Raw genomic sequence first — 746 nt, 5'->3', positions numbered from 1 at the left:
CAACACCTCAACCACTACTGCCCCTCCACCCACTACCTCCACCCACTACCTCCACCCACTACCTCCACCCACTACCTTCACCTACTACCTCTACCCACTACCTCTACCCACTACCTCCACCCACTACCTTCACCTACTACCTCTAAGAGTAATTACATGTGAAAAGGGAAGCAGTAGTACCTTAGAGGTGAATAGCGGCAATGATGAAAGAGATTGTATGTATAACCTTGTCTCCACAGGTAGTCTGTTGATGTTGCTGCTGCTGTTGTTGCCTCTGGTGCTGCTTCTATTGCTGCTATTTTCGCTGTTGCTACTGCTGTTGTTGTTGCTGCTGCTGCTGCTGCTACTATTGCCTTTGTTGCTGTTGCTGCTGGAGGTGTTCCGGTGCTGTTGTTCGTGGCCAGGCCACTGCCACTGACGGGCCTTGAATTGACGGATTCTAGATCAGACCCTTTTCACAGGTATTTAATAATTTCGTTCCTTCCTCTTCTGTTACGTAATATATGACGATGATGATGATGGTAGTGGTGGTGGTGGTGGAGGTGGTGGTGGTGGTGATTGTGATTGTATATGTTAAGAATTTTACTCACACGCATTTAAATATGATATACACACATGCACACATATATACACATAAAAGCATGGAAACATTCATTATAGATACATACAGAGATAGAAGTACACATTACACACACACACACATATGTATATATACATACATACATACATACATACATATATATATA

The 746-nt window shown here is 43.6% G+C and overlaps 1 protein-coding gene across 2 annotated transcripts in view; it reads left to right on the top strand.

The window, feature by feature from the left end:
* The first annotated feature begins 265 nt into the window (after window positions 1–265).
* Window positions 266–746, top strand: part of LOC106876366 (homeobox even-skipped homolog protein 2) — a 92,946-nt gene continuing 92,465 nt past the window's right edge. Inside the window, exon 1 of one of the 2 annotated variants that reach the window (XM_052968903.1) lies at window positions 266–461. The gene's annotated coding sequence lies outside the window, so the exon portion shown is untranslated. The remainder of the gene's footprint in view (window positions 462–746) is intronic. The other variant, XM_052968901.1, reaches the window with a different exon arrangement.

This window comes from Octopus bimaculoides, chromosome 6 (genome assembly GCF_001194135.2).
Source record: "Octopus bimaculoides isolate UCB-OBI-ISO-001 chromosome 6, ASM119413v2, whole genome shotgun sequence".
Lineage (NCBI taxonomy): Eukaryota > Metazoa > Mollusca > Cephalopoda > Octopoda > Octopodidae > Octopus > Octopus bimaculoides.
This window is presented reverse-complemented; position numbering and strand designations above follow the sequence as displayed.